At 51.4% G+C, this 20,854-nt stretch overlaps 1 protein-coding gene across 2 annotated transcripts in view; it reads right to left on the reverse strand.

The window, feature by feature from the left end:
* Window positions 1-19,942, reverse strand: part of LOC149337730 (protein CTLA-2-beta-like) — a 62,237-nt gene extending 42,295 nt beyond the window's left edge. Inside the window, exon 1 of one of the 2 annotated variants that reach the window (XM_089554937.1) lies at window positions 19,853-19,942. The gene's annotated coding sequence lies outside the window, so the exon portion shown is untranslated. The remainder of the gene's footprint in view (window positions 1-19,852) is intronic. The other variant, XM_089554938.1, reaches the window with a different exon arrangement.
* Window positions 19,943-20,854: the final 912 nt, after the last annotated feature.

Genomic DNA, 20,854 nt, shown 5'->3' on the forward strand with positions numbered 1-20,854 from the left:
CCCCTGCGGTGTCTAGCTCCTTCATGTCTCACCAACTGGCCTACACATCTACCCTCCTAAGTGGTGAAAACATTTATTCAGAAGGGACAGGAGGTATGTTTGGATCAGCCCGTAAGCGACCGATCCTTACAAACATTAGGTGGAGGTCGCTAGTTTGGGACCCCAGCGGTGGTAGCCGCCGCCCGGGGGCGCCCGACTAAGGCTTGTTGGGCCTGTAAGTCGTGGCAGCCGAGCAGGGTCGCCTCCCAGTCCTCCCGGGTTGGGTTGGGGATGGGGAGAATGGCCGGGTTGGAGGGGCAGACCTACACCATGTGATAGGTGTCCGAAGACACCGCACTACAGTGCGGGCAGTTGCCGCTAAAGGAGGGGTCGAAATGTTTTAGGGCTGCCGGGCCCAGCAATGTATTGGTGAAGAGGCGGAGAAGGAGCCGCTCATCCGCCTTCTTGAGTCCTTTAGATGGGCTAGGGTAAAGGCGATGGCTATCTTGATAGTAAGTTGTGATATCTTTGAACGTATAGACCGGATTAAAATCGGGGTCCTGGTCAGGTGGGGAGGAGAAAACAGCCAGGTGAGAGAGCGCGCGGGCGGCTGCGTCTGCTGTGCGCGGCTCTCCTTAATTTACGACCTACCTGCCGCTTCCTCGGCTCCTATTCGTGCACGTATCGGCACATAGAACTTCGCTGACGTGCTGGGAAATCAAAAAATTCGGCGGGCACTTTGACTGTCTAAAGTGCGCAGAGGCGAAAACGTTTTCCGCACCACTTTGACTGCCTCGGTGACACTGGTGACGTCACCCATAATTACTGATTACTAAGTATTCACAAATTACTAATTAATGGCTATTTACTGATTAATACCTAAATACTAATTAGCTGATAATTAATGACGCCTAAGCTACGCCTTTAGGAGTGGAACGTGACAGCATATTGTAGCGCTGCGAGGGAGTTCACGGAACGCCACTACCGGTTGGGCGGTGATGCCTTGCCATTTGAACGCAACGCTTTTTGAGGAAAGGAAATGGCGCAGTAATTCTCTGTCATCACGGTGGACACCTGAACCGCACCGTACAGGAAGGGAGAAAGTGGGAGTGAAAGAAGAAAGAGGGGCCGTAATGAAGAAAACGAAAATTGTATTTGAGGAAAGGAAATTACGCAGTAACTGTTTCACATATCTCGGTGGACACGTTTCAAAAACGCGACATGGTGGTGGTGGTGGTGAAAACATTTATTTAGAGGGTAGAGAAGGTATGTTTGGATCAGTCCGTTAGGGACCGATCCTTACAAGTACTAGGTGGAGGTACCTAGTTCGGGACCCCAGTGGCGGTGGCCGCCGCCCGGGCGCGCCCGACTAAGGCTTGTTGCGCCTGTAAGTCGTGGCAGCCAAGCAGGGTCGCCTTCCACTCCTCCCGGGTCTGGATGGGGATGGGGGGAATAGACGGGTTGGAGGGGCAGGCCCACACCATGTCATAGGTGTCAGAAGACACCGCACTACAGTGCGGGCAGCTGCCGTTAAAGGAGAGATGAAAATGTTTTAGTGCTGCCGGGCACAGAAATATATTGGTGAGAAGGGATCGGATGGGGAGGAGAAAACAGCCCGGTGAGAGAGCGCGCGGGCGGCTGCGTCTGCTGCCTCGTTTCCTGCCAACCCCTTATGAGCAGGGGCCCATATAAGGTAACGGTGTGCGGTGTCCGTATTCCGTATGCAATTTTGATAGATCCGAAAGGCTAGGAAGGGAGTGCAGCCTTGTTCGACGTTCCGACAGACCCCTCGCGAGTCGGTGATTATGTATTTTGAATCGGAATGGGAGGCCGCGAGAGCAATCGCGACCTCTTCTGCTTGTGTTGCACTGCTGGCTCGGAAGGTGAGGCCGTTAACTGCGTTGCTGTTGTGAACTACCGCGGCCGTGTACCATCCCCCGTGGTGAGGACCGGAGGCGTCCACGTAGTATACGTGGACGCTGTTTTGTTGCCATAATGTCGGGCTAGGGCTTCCGGCCGTGCCAGGCGCTTACCATTATGGTCGTCGTGTGACATGTTGGCTGGAAGAGGCCGCACGTGGAGGGCACGTCTCCACAGTTCTGGGATGTGAAACCTGTCTTCCATGGGAGTTGAGTGTTGGATATGGAGTCGAGCAAGAAGGCGGCGACCCGACTCCGTTAGCGAGAAGAGCGTGTACTGGTTTGTAAGGTGCGCCTCCCGGAGCTCCTGGAAAGGATTCACCATCCAAAGGGCCATAAGCCGGCTGTTTGAAGAAGTGACGGGGAGTTCAAGGGCACGGAAAGTATTCACCATCCAAAGGGCCATAAGCTGGCTGTTTGAAGTAGTGACGGGGAGTTCAAGGGCACGGAAAGTATTCACCATCCAAAGGGCCATAAGCTGGCTGTTTGAAGTAGTGACGGGGAGTTCAAGGGCACGGAAAGGATTCACAATCCAAAGGGCTATAAGCTGGCTGTTCGAAGTAGTGACGGGGAGTTCAAGGGCACGGAAAGGATTCACAATCCAAAGGGCCATAAGCTGGCTGTTTGAAGTAGTGACGGATAGTTCAAGGGCACGGAAAGTATTCACCATCCAAAGGGCCATAAGCTGGCTGTTTGAAGTAGTGACGGGGAGTTCAAGGGCACGGAAAGGATTCACAATCCAAAGGGCCATAAGCTGGCTGTTTGAAGTAGTGACGGGAAGTTCAAGGGCACGGAAAGGATTCACAATCCAAAGGGCCATAAGCTGGCTGTTTGAAGTAGTGACGGGGAGTTCAAGGGCACGGAAAGGATTCACAATCCAAAGGGCCATAAGCTGGCTGTTTGAAGTAGTGACGGGGACTTCAAGGGCACGGAAAGGATTCACAATCCAAAGGGCCATAAGCTGGCTGTTTGAAGTAGTGACGGGGAGTTCAAGGGCACGGAAAGGATTCACAATCCAAAGGGCCATAAGCTGGCTGTTCGAAGTAGTGACGGGGAGGTCAAGGGCACGCTTAATAATTTTTGCAAAGGATGACCTCAAGCGCATCCTCCTCTTGTTTCCGTAGGTGGAGATAAGGAATAGAGAATTTGACTGGTTACAAAGGCGTTTGCCAGCCGCAAGGCATCCTTACTTCGTAACCCCCCGCGTTTGTTGGAAACCCGGCGGATCATGCGGCCCACCTGGTCCCCCGTCTTACGGAGTTTGGCCAATGTAATGTCTGGCCGTGTGTGTTTGTGGATGTAGAGTCCTAGTACCCGTATCTCATCACTTTCGCGTATGGGACCACTACCAAGAGAAAGAGACTTTAGTTGTGCACTTTTTTGAGGGGCGGAGGTGCACAAATTCAGATTTTTGAGGGGAACATTGAAGACCGCAGCGGCGGGCGTAGCGGTCCACTATCGTCGCTGCTATTTGCAGGCTGGTTTCAATGTCCCCTGTGCTGCCCTGCGTGGCCCACAGAGTGATGTCATCAGCGTACAGGGCGTGCTACACGCCGGCGACACCACTCAGCTGGGCCGGCAGGTGCATTATGGCCAGATTGAACAGCAGCGGGGAAAGTACCGCGCTTTAGGGGTTCCCCGCGTGCCGAGTCGATAAGGACCATGCTCTCTATCTTGGATTCGGATGTAGGATTGACGATCCATTAAAAATTGGCTTATGTACCGGAATCTGCTGAGGCCACAGACGGTGTGGCTTAAGTTAGTGTTGTGTCCCCTTATTGCTTTTGTGTGTGTGCGCCCCCGCGTCCTCCTCCTAACGACAGTTCGCATCCTCCTCCTAACGACCACTCATCCTCCTCCTAACGACCACTCAATCCTCCTCCTAACGACCACTCGCATCCTCCTCCTAACGACCGCTTGCCCCTCGTCGCACGCTGTCGCCGGATGCCACCCCACGGTGCGCCCCCGCACCCTCCTCCTGTTCTGGGAAGCCACTCCCTGCCGTGGACGCTTCTCCACTCCCTCCTTTCTTCGGGCGGCCAGTTCGGCTCCTGCCTCGGTCGACGCTGGTCGCACCCTCATCGGCTTTAAATAAACGAAGTCTTAAAGTACCGTGTGCGTCTTTCGCTGCATTCAACACAGCGACCGGACACGACAGTGGCGACGAGGAAGTGGATTCGACCCGCGCTACGCAACGCTATTGACAAGCCATGGCTACGCGAGGGTTTCCCAATCAGATACCAGAGTTCAACGGCTCATCGTGGTCATCGTGGGTTGGACGCCTTCAGTTCTACTTTGAAGCTAACAACATCACAGACCCAGCCTTGAAGAGGGCCAACCTGCTGACGCTGTGCGGGGAGCAGACCTACGATACTGTCTGCGCCCTTATTCAGCCAAGCACACCAGCGGCAGTGTCTTACGACGACATCGTAAAAGCGCTGCAAAAGCACTACGACCCAAGGCCATCCGAGGTCTACAGCCGGGCTCGCTTCCAACGACGAGATCAACTGGGAGGAGAAACTGTGAGCGCCTACGTAGCCGCGCTCAAGAAGCTCGCTGCCGACTGCAATTTTGGAACGCTGTCGACAACAGCTACCGGGCAGGAGGGAGACGCAGCTTCTTCTGCTAACACCACCATGCTTCCCTTGGACGTGATGTTACGCGACAGATTTGTGTGCGGACTGAGTGACGAGTCACTGCAGCAGCGCCTGTTCGCTGAGAAGGACCTCACATTCAGCAAAGCTTACGACATCGCCGTTCGAGCGGAGAGCGCCGGTCACCAGCAGAGAGGGATTCGCCGGAACACCGAGCCGGTACACCAGACAAGCAACCAGGTGCGCAAGCCTTCTGTTGTTGTAAAATCGGTCAAAAAGGCACAACGCTGCTGGCGGTGTGACGACCAACACAACCCCCAGGGATGTCGATTCCAGTCAGCCACGTGTAATTTTTGCCACAAGCGAGGGCATATCGAAAGAGCATGCATTACGAAACGGAGACTTGCCAAGATAAAGTCACCTTCCCAGCCTAATCACAGCGTCAACGCCTCAGAGAATACGCCGCTATCTGATCTCCATGGAACAACATCAGCAACACCATCTGTGTTGTACGACCTGAACACCATGAATCTCGGCACGCGACCGAAGATTTTTACAGAAGTAAGCGTACATAACCAGCTGATTAAGTTCGAGGTGGACTCCGGCGCAGCCTGTACTCTGATCAGTGAGGACACGTTCCGAACTTCATGGCCATCTGACGCACCCGCCCTGCAACAAGACGACACGCACCTGCGAACGTGGTCAGGACAGAATCTGCCACTATTGGGCTCTGCCAACGTGCAGGTTAACTACAACGGCCAGACCCATACGCTACCTCTGCTTGTTGTGAAGGGCACAGGATCAAGCCTTCTAGGGAGAAATTGGTTTTCTCCACTAGGCGTGATGATATGCGGCAAACATCAAAACGCCGATGCGCTAAGCCGTCTGCCACTAGACGCAACTGTTGACGAACCATTTCCACCAGGAGACGTTCTGATGTTCGAAGCACTGCCAGAACCTCCGCTTACAGCAGGCACAGTTGCAGCATCTACGCAGAAGTGCGCAGCTCTCCGGCTAGTTTACACAGCTGTTCAACAAGGCAACGTGCATAAACTCAAAGGGGACAACTTCGACGCTTACCGCAGGCGAGCTACAGATTTGAGCACCCATCGCGGCTGCATCATATTTGGGTCCCGAGTTGTGATGCCGAGAGAACTACGCGCACAAGCTATGTCTCTCATCCACGCCGGACATCGGGGCATCGTTGCAATGAAAAAGTGTGCCAGAAGCTACATGTGGTGGCCTGGCATTGACAACGACATCGAAACAGTGGTGCGAGAATGCAAGCCTTGCCAGAGCAGCCGGAGCGCCCCGCCGAAAGCTCCTGTCCCAGAATGGGAAAAGCCAGACACACCATGGCACACACTGCACATTGATTTTGCAGGACCAATTGAGGGCTGCACTTTCCTTGTGGTCGTAGATGCCTACACAAAGTGGCTTGAGATAAGGCAAATGGGACAGACGACTTCGGCAGCAGTCATTGACAACCTCCGATCACTATTTGCAACGTTCGGCCTGCCGCGCAAGGTAGTGTCGGACAACGGAACACCGTTTGTGTCTGCGGAGATCCTCAAGTTTTATCGCGACAACGGGATCTCATCAGTTACATCGGCCCCCTACCACCCAGCGACAAACGGACAAGCCGAGCGCTACGTAGCCGAGCTAAAACGCGCCCTTGAAAGAGATCAGACAGGCTCGCTGCAGCGCCGCCTTGCGCGCTTTCTCTTCAAGCAGCACACGACGGTTCAGAGCACAACAGGCGAGACCCCCTCGAAAATGATGTTCGAGCGTGAAATGCGAACCCAGCTCACAGCCATCCTCCCCGAGCCAAAAGCAGAGACGTTCCGGGAAGAAAAAGCAATTCCGCGCTGCGGCACGCTTAATGAGGGGCAGCGCGTCCTCGCCCGACAGTTTCTGAAAAAGCCACGCTGGGAGGAAGCTACAATTGTCAGACGCATAGGCCTGCGCTCTTGGCTCGTCAACATACATGGCACAGTAGCACGCCGACATCTCAACCAGCTGCGTAGATTTACGACGCCGTCTGAGAGCTGTCCGCCAGCGGAGAGAACACGTGCACCATCTTCCCACATAGCCTGGCACCTCTTCCCGGAAGAAGAGACTTCGCCCAGGACAGACCTAGGAGACACAGCGAACAACAGCCAGCCCACAAGTGTTTCTCCCCCGAGCGCACAAAGCCAGCGCGCCTCCACGCGTGAGCGCCGACCCCCTGCACGATACCAGGCAACTTTCTAAGGGGGAAGGAAGTGTTGTGTCCCCTTATTGCTTTTGTGTGTGTGCGCCCCCGCGTCCTCCTCCTAACGACAGTTCGCATCCTCCTCCTAACGACCACTCATCCTCCTCCTAACGACCACTCAATCCTCCTCCTAACGACCACTCGCATCCTCCTCCTAACGACCGCTTGCCCCTCGTCGCACGCTGTCGCCGGATGCCCCCCCACGGTGCGCCCCCGCACCCTCCTCCTGTTCTGGGAAGCCACTCCCTGCCGTGGACGCTTCTCCACTCCCTCCTTTCTTCGGGCGGCCAGTTCGGCTCCTGCCTCGGTCGACGCTGGTCGCACCCTCATCGGCTTTAAATAAACGAAGTCTTAAAGTACCGTGTGCGTCTTTCGCTGCATTCAACACAGCGACCGGACACGACAGTTAGTGAGTATGATCTGGTGTGTTACCTTGTCAAATGCCCCTTTAAGATACAAGGCGAGTACTACCCGGTCATTATGGGGGCATTCGAGGGGATGTAGGACTTCCCGATTAAGTTGCAGGAGGACATTGTAGCGGCTGCGCGCCTACTGATAGCAACACGCGCGCCACTGGGACACGTCCCTTTGATAAGGGCTTATATACCGCGGCACCGAGCGCTGTCACGGCACTTCGTCCTAGCTTGTCAATGACGTCGGCCCAGCTCTGCTGGCGCTCGCCAGTAACTTTGTTAGATGGAATAAAGAAATTCCGTCGACGCACTTTGCTGCAACTTCGTGGTTCTTGCTTGCACGGAAGAACACCACATAATGGCGACGAGGATCAATGCATCTACAGCGGGAACCTATAGCTAAGTTGGTATTGTTTTCTTCACTTCGTAACTGAGAATACTGTGAAATGGCCTTGCAGCTGGGACAAATGGAGCCTTTCGACGACTCGACCAGTGACTGGACGTCGTACGACGAGCGACTTTCATCGTACGTGAGGGCGAACTAGGTTCCAGACGAGCTTCAAGTCGACGTTTTTGTGAGTGTCATCGGTCCGAAAACCTACCAACTTTTAAATTCCTTGACTGCTCCCGATACGCCTACTTCGAAGTCGCTAAGTACGTTAAGAGAAGTTTTGAGCACACATCTGTCTCCAAAGCCATCCGTAATTGCCGAGAGAGCGAAGTTTTATCGAGCAACGCAGCGGCAAACGCAAGCGATAGCCCAGTTTGTAGAAGAGATACGCAGGCTGGCTCAAACCTGCGATTTCGGTTCTTTTCTCGACGATGCGCTTCGTGACAAGTTTGTTTGTGGCATGCGACGAATTGAAATTCAAAGACAGCTGTTCGTCGAAGACAAGCACTTAACGTTTCACAAGGCAGTTGAGCGCGCATTGGCCTCTGAAGCCGCAATGAACAATACAGGGACGGCTCATGACTTATCAGACAGTGGTGAACAAGTTCACCGAATGCATGGTGGAAAGGAAAAGAACAAGCACGCTAGCACTCGCGAAAAGGCCCATTCATGCTATCGTTGTGGTTCTGCCAAGTATGACGCACAAGCATGTACACACTTAAGAGCTATTTGCTTCGAATGTAACCGCCGAGGACACATACGCAAGATGTGCAAAACAAGGACAGAATCGAAAGGAGGGAAGCAGTGCATGCGCGCTCTTGAGTGCAACGCCCAGCCCGACCTAACGGAGCTGAACAGTGTCGGCATTACTCGGACACCGCCCATAATGGGAGACGTTAATGTGGAAGGAACTACCTTGCAAATGGAGCTTGACGCTAGAGCAGCAGTATCGGTCATGTGGCATCGTCAGGCCAAAGTGTACTTTCCCGGTATACGTTTGCAGCGAACAAAGATGCAACTGAAGACGTACACAGGGGAAACTCTAAAACCTGTTGGCGTAATAGACGTGCTCGTGCGCCACAACAACCAAGAGGCTTTACTGCCGCTGTACATTCTACCGCAAAGCGGGACACCACTTTTAGGTCACAACTGGCTACAGCATATCAGGCTGGATTGGGCAGGCTTCCAACGCCTTTGCAAGGTGTCCGCTACGTCAGGCAGTCCGCTGGCAGCATTAGAAACTCTGCTACGAAAAAACGAAGACCTGTTCAAGGACGAGCTAGGAACCATACAGGGAGAGCAGGGAAGCCTCCGGTTCAAGGATGGCCAAGTGCCCCGTTTTCTGAAGGCACGGAGTGTACCTTTCGCTCTTGCAGAAGGGGTAGAGGCTGAACTACAAAAGCTGGAGAAGTTGAGAATCATTTCTCGCGTCGCCAGTAGCAAGTACGCTACGCCAATTGGTCCCGTAGTGAAGCGCGATGGGTCAATTAGAATTTTTGGCGATTACAAACTCACGCTGAACCCGATTTTAGATGTGGAGACTTACCCGCTTCCAAAGTTGGATGAATTTTTGTCAGCATTGGCAGGAGGTCAAAAGTTCTCGAAAATCGATCTAAATAGGGCTTATCAGCAAGTAGAGATGGACGAAGAGTCGAAAGCCTACCTGACTTTGAATACGCACAAAGGCTTGTATGTGCTTAATCGTTTGCCTTTCGGCATAGCCTCAGCACCCGCGATCTTTCAGAAGATCATGGACAACGTCCTCAAGGGTCTTGACGGAGTTACTTGCTACATCGATGACATAATGGTCACCGTTAGGACGGAAGAGGAGCATCTGAAGAATTTGGAGGCGGTACTGAAACGGTTGTCAGAGAGGCATCAGAACAAAGAAGGAAAAGTGCGAATTTTTCAAAGACAAGCTGCAGTACATGGGCCATGTCATTAGCAGGCACGGAGTAGAACCAGCTACTGACAAGCTAGAAGCTATTGCTAAGGCTCCTCGTCCTACGGATAAGCAACAGTTGCGTTCATTGTTGGGCTTGATAAACTACTACGGCAAGTTTGTTCCCAACCTATCGAGCGTTGTTTTTCCTCTCAACAGATTGCTACGGCTCGATGTCCCCTGGGCCTGGAATGACGAGTGCGAACAGCGTTCTCGGACATCAAGAAGCTGCTTTCACAACCACCGGTTCTTACGCACTACGACCCCAGTGCACCGCTACAGTTGTCGTGTGATGCATCGGCATGCGGTATAGGAGCTGTCATCTCTCATGTGCAGCCAAACGGTGAATGCCATCCGGTGGCGTACGCTTCGCGTACACTATCTCCACCAGAAATAAATTATAGTCAGTTGGAAAAAGAGGCACTTTCTCTAGTTTTTGGCGTCAAGCGTTTCTACTGCTACGTTTTTGGCGTTCGTTTGTTCTTGTTATGGACCACAAGCCCTTGCAGACAATATTCGGTCCCAAGACGGGAATCCCAACCATTGCCGCAGCTAGACTACAACGGTGGGCTGTACTTCTGTTTGCTAACAATTTTAGCTTGAAGTATAAACCGTCGTCTGAAAACGCCGACGCAAATTGCTTATTTCGTTTGCCTTTGCTAAGTGACTGCGAAGAACGCTCGAATGAGCAATTTTATCTCCTACGCATGCAGTCCCTGCCAACTGACTATCGTGAGGTGGCACGTGAAACGAGCCGAGATTCACTTCTAAGACAAGTCAGGCAGCACGTAATGAACGGCTGGCCTGAGAGAGTCGTGAGTGAAGAAATGATTTGGTTTGGTTTATTGGGGTTTAACGTCCCAAAGCGACTGAGGCTATGAGAGACGCCGTAGTGAAGGGCTCCGGAAGTTTCGACCACCTGGGGATCTTTAACGTGCACTGACATCGCACAGCACACGGGCCTCTAGAATTTCGCCTTCAAGAAATTCAGCCGCCGCGGCCGGGATCGAACCCGCGTCTTTCGGGTCAGCAGCCGAGCGCCGTAACCACTGAGCCACCGCGGCGGGGCTGAAGAAATGAAGCCATTCTTTCACAGGCGCTGTGAACTTTCTCTGCAACTAGGATGCCTCATTCTTGGAATGCGTATTGTTATTCCTCGCCTCAAATGCCAGCCTCAAATGCTCGAAGAATTGCACCAGGGACACCCTGGCATTGTTAGAATGAAAGAACTAGCACGCAGCTACGTGTGGTTGCCAGGAATCGATCGCGACATTGAAACTCATGTGCGTTCGTGGAATCCATGTCTAACGCAGCGCACAATGCTTTGCCCTGCTCCTTTGCACCCGTGGGCATGGCCAACCAGACCATGGGAACGTATGCACATCGATTTTGCAGGACCTTTCAAGACTGTCATGTTCTTGGTTGTGGTCGACGCTCACTCCAAGTGGCCTGAGGTGTGTCAGATGCGTGACACGTCCGCAGAAAGCACTGTAAACCGGCTACACGAAATCTTCTGCAGGTTTGGTTACCCCGAAGTGGTGGTGTCAGACAATGGCCCGTAATTAATTTCGGCTGCTTTATCAAATTGCCTTAAAAGCATTGGCACGTGGCATGTGCGCACATCAGCCTACCATGCCAGCAGTAATGGACAAGCGGAACGATTTGTCCAAACCTTGAAAGTGGCATTACGTAAAAGTACCGCCGCAAACTTAAGCACAACGTTGGGGGAGTTTTTGTTTTTTTACAGGAACACTGCACACACGACCACGGGCGAGGCGCCGGCCACTCTTTTGTTACGGCGGCAGCTGCGCACCCGACTGGACGCAGTCAAGCCATCGCTGCAGCGGAATGTTGCGACAATACAGTTCGTCCAGACAGTGCGTCGCAAGCAGCGTACACGTGCATTTGCTGTGGGTGATGGTGTTCTGGTGAGAAATTTCAGACGCGATGAAAAGTGGTTACCTGCGACTGTGGTGGCAAGAACTGGACCTGTATCGTACAGACTGCGAGTGGAAACCACTCAAGGTGTGTTTGTTTGGAACCGTCACCAGAACCACATCATTCAGGCTATGAGCATGAACTCGAGTTCTGCGCCTGAACAGCATGACTCCGAGCAGCCGCATCCAGCGACGACGGCGGTGCAGCAAGATTCATCTCCTCTGCCAGCCACGACAGAGCGCCGTTATCCTGAGAGGCACCGACGCCCTCCAGACCGCTATGTGCCATGAACTACGATGTTTTCGTGTTTCATTTCCATGTACCCGAATGAAAATAAGAACGTGGGAGTGTAGTGGCTGCGCGCCTACCGATAGCAACACGCGCGCTACTGGGACACGCCCCTTTGATAAGGGCTTATATACCGCGGCACCGAGCACTGTCGCGGCACTTCTTCCTAGCTTGTCATTGACGTCGGCTGAGCTCTGCTGACACTCGCCAGTAACTTTGTTAGATGGAATAAAGAAATTCCGTCGACGCACTTTGCTGCAACTTCGTGGTTCTTGCTTGCACGGAAGAACACCACATACATCCTATGCGGATCTGTGTGGGCGGAATCGGAACATGGTGCTCGCAAAGACATGTTTGTGTTCAAGATATGCAGATAACCGATCCCGCACCATCGTCTCCATTAGTTTGCCCACACAAGAGGTGAGAGAGATGGGGCGGAGATTATCTGTGTCTACTGGTTTGCCTGTTTTAGGGATGAAAGTGACCAGAGCCGTTTTCGAGTCCATTGGCAGGGTGGTGTCCCCGCGCCAAATTCCATTGATGTAGTCGAGGAGGGACTGGTATGCCAAGTCGGGCAGGCTCGGCAAAAGTTTGACGGTAACCTTATTCCTTCCTGGCGCAGTGCCCCGTTTCATTTTGGCGACAGCCGCCCGCAGATCATGGAGCAGGAAATGTTGATCCAACTCCGTGTTCTCTTTGCCTGCATAAGAGTACGCAGATCCACGGGGTTCTTGGTCTCTACACAGATACTGGTCCCGAAGTTTCTGTGCCAGTTTAGTTGTGTGGCCAGGGAAAGCGTGCAAGGCTCGCCTCCAAATATTTCTGTGTTTCGGTTCGTGTTTGGGTTGCGTCGATAAGGGCTCGAAAGAGACGCCACGTGTTGCGGCTGGACATTTGAGGCGCGGCCGTGCTACATCTATCCACCCAGTTGGAGTCGGCGAGTTGGGCCGCGTACTCTGCCGCTTTCGGGTTAAGCTCGGCAATTCGAGATTTAAGCTTTCTGTCATGTTTTTGGCGTCGCCAACGGCGGACGAGGCTGCGACGAGCTTCCAAGAGGTGTAGAAGGTGGTTATCCACGTCCGTGACCGCCTCTGAGAGCTGGATCTGAGTTTCATGCGAGCAAAGGTGTGTCAGCAGCTGTTGGGACCATGCTAGGTATCCTTGCTCGGAAATGGGTGTATTATCAAGTGAGTGAAAATTTTGCCTGAATTTCGTCCAATCTGGGATACGGGCTTGTGTTCTGGGACGCTTGAGAGGGCGTATGCATAGAGTAGTGTTAAGGATGCAGTGGTCGCTACCGAGGGTCTCCTCGGGTTGAGCCAGTCTGCGTGTCGTATGTTGCGACTGAAGGTTAAGTCCGGACACGTATTCCATGTCTCGGAATACCCTAGCCGTGTTGGGTGGACGGGGTCCGCGTGGAGGGTGAGGCGGATAGCCTTCTGTCCACAACGATGAGGCATTAAAGGCTTTTGCCTTAAAATACGGTCTTTATCCCCTTGGGCTGGCCAGTCGGCCGTCCAGTCTAAATCCCCCCGCTGGCGTCTGAAAAATGAGCTGAAATTTGTTCTTGATACAAATAATAAGCCATGGGATGGCGATTTGTGAAAATATATCATTTTTGAGGATCGTTAGCCAATCCTGAGTTGCTGCTGGAAGTAACAACTCTAAATAACGTAATTTCTTTACAACCACCTCGAGCTGGCCCTGACCCGCCGTTGCTTTGGGGCTCACCCGGCGTTCGCCTGCCGCGCTGGTGAAGGCGCCGCGGAAATCGACCATATGGTTACATTAGGCGATGCATGCGCTGATATGCGCATAAGGAAGGAAGAAGAAGAAGCTCGTGAGTTGTTGGAGAAGACGACGGTCGAGCAGTGTCAGCTGGTACCTGCAGAAAACGCCCGCTGTTTGAAAGCCTTGTCTTCCGTGTTCGCTCTCTGCAATCCCAAGCGGAACTACCCCGTAACACCTTGGTGGAGGTGCTGTGTTTCGACCATCGCACCACGCCGCAACCTGATAAATGCCCTCGAAGATAGAGTCCCTGTGAGCGCTCTCATTGACACTGGAGCCCATATTTCAGTCCTTAGTTCGTCGTTCCGCCAGCGCCTCAAAAAAGTTCTTACGCCCGCTAACACCTCTACAGTTCGTGTTGCTGATGGAAACACTATACCATCATCGGAATGTGCACTGCGCGCGTTAGCATCGCCGGCCACCACGTCCCTGTGCTCTTCGTCGTCATTACTACTTGTCCTCAAGACGTCATTTTAGGCCTAGACTTCTTAACAGCCCATTCCGCTCTCATCGACTGTTCCTCCGGACTTCTGCGCCGAGCCCTGCCCCATTGTGTTCACGGCCCTAGTGCTGACCATTCCCAGCCTCTCCTGCGCTCCAGTACATTTACTCGCCTACCTCCCGAGGCGGCAGTATACGTGCCCATGTCACCTTTTCCCTCCCTTCCTGACGGCGACTACGTTGTCAACCCCATCACCGACGTCACTCTACAACACAACATCGTCCTACCTGATAACATTGTGCACGTCGAGAACAACCTCACCTACATTCCCGTACTCAACTTCAGCGTGTCTTCGCAAGTTCTCCCGGAGGGCATTTTCCTTGCCGAGCTGTCACCTTTGTCCAGATTTACTATTTCTGCAGAGCTGTCTGACCGTCACGCCGAGGTACCTGCACAACCTGTCCCGTCACATATCCGGAGGACCGCACCTCAGCCATGGTTGCCTCTGACCTGCGTCCCGAATATGCCAGTGCCCTTGCCGTCTTTTTGCGGTCATACAGCGACTTTTCATTTCGGTCACGGATCCCTGGGCCAAACGTCCGTCGTCACACATCGCATCGATACTGGAGACGCCCGCCCTGTTCAACGACGGCCTTACAGAGTTGCTGTTTCCGAACGCCAGATCATTCAGGAAGAGGTGGACAAAATGTTGGCCAGCAACATTATTGAGCCTTCCAGCAGCCCCTGGGCGTCTCCGGTAGTACTTGTCAAAAAGAAAGACAACAGATGGAGGTTTTGCGTAGATTATCGACACCTAAATACGATAACAAAGAAAGACGTGCACCCTCTTCCTAGGATCGATGACACCCTCGACTGCCTGCATGGTGCCAACTACTTCTCCTCCATCGATCTCTATTCTGGATATTGGCAGATCTCTATTGACGAAAGAGATCGTGAGAAGACGGCTTCCGTCGCCCCAGATGGACTCTATCAATTAAAGGGGATGCCTTTCGGCTTATGTAACCCCCCTGTGACCTTCGAGCTCATGATGGACTCCTTACAACGCGGGTTCAAATAGACCACATGTCTGTGCTACCTCGATGACGTCATCGTATTTTCATCAACCTTTGAGGGCCATCTTCATCGTATTTCGGCTATTCTTGGCGTCTTCGGACGAGCTGGCCTTCATTTGAACTCCAAGAAGTGTAGCTTTGGCCGCCGAGAACTCAAGATACTAGGCCATTTGGTCAACACCCATGACATCCAGCCGGACCCCGACAAAATTCGCGCTGTAAGTGGTTTTCCTATACAGAAATCTAGGAGCGACGTGCGTAGCTTCCTCGAACTTTGCTCATACTTCCGGTGATTTGTACCAAACTTCGCGGAAATCGCCCGCTCACTCAAGCAGCTTCTGAAAAAACAAGTCTCCTGTTCCTGGGGCCACGAACAATCGGCCGCCTTCGCCGCTCTTAATGCCATTCTCACCGGTCCGCCAGTGTTGGCTCACTTCAATCCATCAGCACCCACAGAAGTACGCACCGACGCAAGTGGTCATGGAATTGGTGCCGTTCTCGCACAACGTCAGCTCGACTTCCCTCGCGTCATCGCCTATGCCAGCCGACCCCTCTCTGCGGCCGAACAGAATTATTCCATCACTGAACGTGAGTGCTTAGCCCTAGTCTGGGCCATTACGAAGTTCCGTCCTTACTTGTATGGGCGGTCATTCACAGCAGCCACTGACCACCACGCACTGTGTTGGCTTTCTACACTCAAAGACCCTACTGGTCACCATGGACGTTGGGACTTGCGCCTTCAGGAGTACAATTTTTCAGTACTAGTTTATAAGTCTGGCCAGTTGCATCGAGACGCGTATTGCCTGTCCCGTCATCCAGTCGACCCGCCAAGCCAACCTGAATGTGACAATGACGATTGCGTGCTCTCTATTTCTGACTTTTCTAACATTCGCCGTGAGCAACGTCAGGACCCTCAGCTTCGCGAAATTATCAATCGCCTCCGCGCCGATCGCCATGACCCTTCCCTTCGTTTGTTTGTGCTCCACGACGGCACCTTATACCGGCACTACGCCACACTTATAACCCACTACACCTTATACCCCACTACAAGACTGCTGGCGTTTTATGCGGAAAAAGGCTTCCACAAACACAATTCCGTTGAGCTCTCGTACGCATGAACACCTGTGTACGCACTTCTTTCGGAAATCTTTTTATTGACACTGCGATATGTAACACCGCGTCATCATCATCCACCCCACTACAAGACTGCTGGCGTTTTCTGCGGAAAAAGGCTTCCGGAAACACAATGACGTTGAGCTCTTGTGCGCATGAATACCTGTGTACTTACTTCTTTCAGCACACTATTTCTTAGCACTGCAATATGTAAAGCCGCGTCATCATCATCCACCCCACTACAAGACTGCTGGCGTTTTCTGCGGAAAAAGGCTTCCACAAACACAATTGCATTGAGCTCTCGTGTGCATGAACACCTGTGCACGCAGTTCTTTCGGCACGCTTTTTCTTAGCACTCCGATATGTCAAATATCGTCATGATCATCCACCCCACTACAAGACTGCTGGCGTTTTCTGTGGAAAAAGGTTTCCACAAACAGAATTACGTTGAGCTCTCTTGCGCATGAATACCTGTGTACGTACTTCTTTCGGCACACTTTTTCTTAACACTGAGATATGTAACACTGCGTCATCATCATCCACCCCACCACAAGACTGCTGGCGTTTTCTGCGGAAAAAGGCTTCCGCAAACACAATGACGTCGAGCTCTTGTGCGCATGAATACCTGTGTACGTACTTCTTTCGGCACACTTTTTCTTAGCACTGCGATATGTAACACCGCGCCATCATCATCCACCCCACTAGAAGACTTTTGGTGTTTTCTGCGAAAAAAGGCTTCCACAAACACAATTACGTTGAGCACTCGTGCGCGTGAACACCTGTGTACGTACTTCTTCAGCACACCTTTTCTTAACACTGCGATACGATCATCCACCTCACTACAAGATTGCTTGCGTTTATGGGGAAAAAGGCTTCCACAAACACAATTACGTGTAGCTCTCGTGCACATGAACACCTGTGTACGTACTTCTTCAGCACACTTTTCCTTAACACTGCGATATGTAACACTGCGTCATCATCATCCACCCCACCACAAGACTGCTAGCGTTTTCTGCGGAAAAAAGCTTCCGAAAACACAATTACGTTGAGCTCTGATGCGCATCAACACACTGTGTACGTACAGCCTTTGTCAAATGTTTAGAGCCCAGGGGGTCTGCTTCTGGGCCATATTGCTTTACTCGTAATGCGTCCTCAGCGTCCCAAATCTCCTGAAGGTAAGAAGATTTTTGGTCCCGCTCCCTCCGGTGCGTAGGACTTCCATTGGTGCTACAGGAGCGCCACAATAGTGCTTAGAAGCAAACCCCCTGGGCTCTAAACTTTTGACAAAGGCTGTACTTCTTTGGCACACTTTTTTTAACACTGCGATTTGTAACACCGCGTCATCATCATCCACCCAACTATAAGACTGCTGGCGTTTTATGCGGAAAAAATGCTTCCAGAAACACAATGACGTGTAGCTCTCGTGCGCATGAACACCTGTTTACGTACTTCTTTCGGCACAGTTTTTCTTAGCACTGCGATATGTAACACCACTTCATCATCATCCACCCCACTAGAAGACTGCTGGCGTTTTCTGCGGAAAAAGGCTTCCACAAACACAATTACGCTGAGCTCTCGTGCCCGTGAACACCTGTGTACGTACTTCTTCTGCACACCTTTTCTTAACACTGCGATATGTAACACCGCGATACGATCATCCACCTCACTACAAGATTGCTTGCGTTTATGGGGGAAAAGGCTTCCACAAACACAATTACGTGTAGCTCTCGTGCACATGAACACCTGTGTATGCACTTCTTTCGTCCCACTTTTTCTTAACACTGCGATATGTAACACCGCGTCGTCATCATCCACCCCATCACAAGACTGCTTGCGTTCTATGCGGAAAAAAGGCTTCCACAAACACAATTACGTGTAGCTCTCGTGCGCATGAACACCTGTTTACGTACTGCTTTCGGCACAGTTTTTCTTAGCACTGCGATATGTAACACCGCGTCATCATCATCCACCCCACTACAAGACTGCTGGCGTTTTCTGCGTAAAAAGGCTTCCACAAACACAATTACGTTGAGCTCTCGTGCGCGTGAACACCTGTGTACGTACTTCTTCACCACACTTTCTCTTAACACTGCGATATGCAACACCGCGTCATCATCATCCACCCCACTACAAGACTGCTGGCGTTTTATGCGGAAAAAAAGGCTTCTACAAACACAATTACGTGTAGCTCTCATGCGCATCAACACCTGTGTACGTACAGGGTCCGTCAAAAGTTCCCAGGCCACAGGGTCTGCTTTCAAGCGGCGTATACTGCCACTTACGATAGCATCAAAGACATCAAGGTTCTCAGAGGGGAGAATAGTACTTCTACTATCCTCTACAGAGATTTTTCGCTCCAGGGGTGTCGTAGCTGCCCAACTATAGCGCTCTAAAGCAGACCCTGCGGCCTGGGAACTTTTGGACGACCCTGTACTTCTTTCGGGACACTTTTTCTTAACACTGCGATATGTAACACTGCGTCATCATCATCCACCCCACTACAAGACTGCTGGCGTTTTCCGCGGAAAAAGGCTTCCAGAAACACATTTGCGTTGTGCTCTCATGCGCATCAACACCTGTGTACGTAGTACTTCTTTCGGCATACTTTTTCTTAATACTGCAATATGTAACACCGCGTCATCATCATCCACCCCATTACAAGACTGCTGTCGTTTTCTGCAGAAAGAGGCTTCCACAAACACAATTACGTTGAATCCTGATGCGTATGAACGCTTGTGTACGTACTTCTTTGGGCACTATTTTTCTTAACACTGTGATATGTAAAACCGCGTCATGATCATCAACCCCCCTATAGGACTGCCGGCGTTTTGCGGGTAAAGGCTTCCACAAACACAATTACTTTGAGCTCTTGTGCGTTTGAGCCCCTATTATGTTACTCCGGGAAATTCAGTATAGTGAGATCCACTCCTTGCTCTGGTACTTCTGCAGTGGGCAGTTTAACTTGGGTGCAATTGCACGGGTTGCCATGAATGAACTTAGGTTTTCTGCTCAATGCACGAACTAGCCGACTTGATTTTGTCCATGGGATTTCTTCTATTCTACGCAGAGCTCTGCTATAAAATTATGCCGATAATCTTAGAGTCTGTTTACGTCAATCCTGTCATTTCCTTTGTAGATATAACTGCATTTCTTCATGTGGTTTTGCCAAAGATTTATTTCAGAAATAGACACAAATTGCAAGTGTCAACCGTGCCATATCCTAGACGTTAAATTCAGTAGGCGCGCATGTGCATGTGCATGTGCATGTCAAATAGCGCTAATTCCGAAGTACAAACATGATGCCATTTATTGCGAGAAAATAGACATAAATACTTTCTGATGCTGCCAGCCATGCAGAAAGGAGCAGCGTTCTTTGCAGTCAACTATTTCTCGGTGCACAACTGGGCACAATTCAGAGGCGTTAATTATTGAAAGGGCCACACCAAGTCGAAACCCGACGCGCACACAGACGGCTAATCACTGACACGTTTGCAATCAGTTCTAGCAAGAAGACAGAAATGCGAATAAAAATATAGCCTTGTGTTATGATGCCGGTGCATTCTTTCAGAAGGCAAGTATTTGCAGTTTTCAGGTACCTCACTAGAAAAGCTCGTGCCATGAATAATGCAATACGTGAACAATACTGTAGAGATGAACATAGGATTCCTTCGAACTCTAAGCATGGAACACAAAAGCCAAACATAATGGAGCGCCGTACCTTTTTCGATGAATGCGACTGCAATGAAGGCGTCGCACATTCAAAGACATGGGACAAGCAAGGAGCTCAGCCTTGCTTTCAACTGTCCGCCAAAGTGAAAGGGCGGAAATGGGCGGACACCGCCGACGATTATCAAGGCGCCTGCGAACCCGGTTGCCCCTGCCAGGCATTGTCACATCCGGAGCTGATAGTGTAAAAAGCGGAGCTTGTAAAACCGCGTAGCTCGTCTTGCCACTGGCAGCCTGCACATAGCGGAAGTTTGAGGTTTCCCAGAACACACCACTAAAAAAAATGAAATTTCTCCTCTCTCTTCGTATTTGCGCAGCTTGTGCGGGGCGGTCTGTCTGCGATTTTGCGCTGCTTTTGTTTTTTATTTATTAAATTGGTACTACGATATTTTGCAAGACCTTAGAAGGATACTTCAAACAAAAAAGCAATGGAGGGACATCATGCCTTATCAGATGTAAGAGGTAGTTACAGCCGGTGGTGACTTTCTTGACTCGTTAGATTTGAAGCATTTAGACAGACGCCATTGCAGAGAATTGTCGCACTATTTCTTAAGTATACTACTTTTGCTCATGTAAGGGATTAGAAATGTCAACAAAAACAACATATTTAGCTGAAAATGCTTGAGCGCCCCACCGCTAATAAGTTTGCTCTTGTGAAGTTGTTGGCTTCGTTAGATGGCCCGTTTCCTGCAGCCAGACTGGTGTCTGGCTGCAGAATGCGCAATTCGAATGCGCAAGAGAATGCGCAATTCCTGAGAAAGTTTAAATGCGCGATAGAGCTGCTTTCGCAGCAAAAATGTAGCACATTTAATGTGCTCGTCGTTATTCGAATCTGGCTTCTTGCTTCACAGCAAGACGACATGTCCAGGAACAGCGAACTCAAGAAATGAAAAAGATGCTGAAGAGATCTGAACATAGGTTCCCTCTTACCGATGTTATGGTTGCGGCATCGCTTCTTGATCCTAGATTTCAAAATTTAAAAGCTGTTCAAGGG

Source organism: Amblyomma mixtum, chromosome 7 (genome assembly GCF_055824585.1).
Source record: "Amblyomma mixtum isolate Tamu chromosome 7, ASM5582458v1, whole genome shotgun sequence".
NCBI classification, from domain to species: Eukaryota; Metazoa; Arthropoda; class Arachnida; order Ixodida; family Ixodidae; genus Amblyomma; species Amblyomma mixtum.